At 33.7% G+C, this 679-nt stretch overlaps 1 long non-coding RNA gene across 1 annotated transcript; it reads right to left on the bottom strand.

Moving 5' to 3' along the window:
* LOC126709744 (uncharacterized) lies at nucleotides 1-679 on the bottom strand. Its single transcript, XR_007649471.1, has 2 exons — nucleotides 517-679; nucleotides 1-404 (listed from the first exon to the last, which is right to left on the bottom strand). It is a non-coding gene; the product is annotated as an uncharacterized LOC126709744 (long non-coding RNA).

Raw genomic sequence — 679 nt, 5'->3', positions numbered from 1 at the left:
TTAGTAAAAACCAAAGCATATTACACACTAATGAAATCCAATTCCCACAAAAAGAATCCATCAAATATTGCATTTCAAAATCTAAGATAATCTCTCAGAACTGAATGCAAAAACATATTACACATCTCCCATTATTAATCCCCAAACACAACATCAAATTAAAACCCCACATGCTGATTAAACAGAAAAAGAGATAATGGAATAAAAATCTTTCAATCTAAAAAGTACAAATTCAAAATCCAAATTTTCGAAAAACCCATATAATGAATTTATTCAATACAGAGAATGAAAGACCCAGAACGGAAATTACAACCAAAAAAGAAAAACCCCATTAGAGCCCCCACGTACACTACGCAAGATGAATGGCTCTGATTCTTCTAACCCAAATTCTGATATTAGAGTCCCTAAGAAGGCGAGCTAAGTAAATTAATCGAAGTGAACATGACACTACCATGTGATTGAAATGACACGAGTATTATATCTTCGAATGAAAGAAATAATGAAATGGAAGTTTACCATAGAGGGAAAGGAGTTCGATAGCTGAAGAATCGAGAGGTTAAGCCGTGAAATACTCTCCCTATTAGAGAGAGGGAGCAGTGTTCGGTGTGCTAGGAACATAGTTGTCAAGCGTGAATAGAATCATGAATCGACTTTTTTCTTTTTTCTTTTTTCTTTTTTT

Source organism: Quercus robur, chromosome 12 (genome assembly GCF_932294415.1).
Source record: "Quercus robur chromosome 12, dhQueRobu3.1, whole genome shotgun sequence".
NCBI classification, from domain to species: Eukaryota; Viridiplantae; Streptophyta; class Magnoliopsida; order Fagales; family Fagaceae; genus Quercus; species Quercus robur.
Note: the sequence above shows the minus strand (reverse complement) of the source record. Positions and strands in the feature narration are given on the sequence as shown.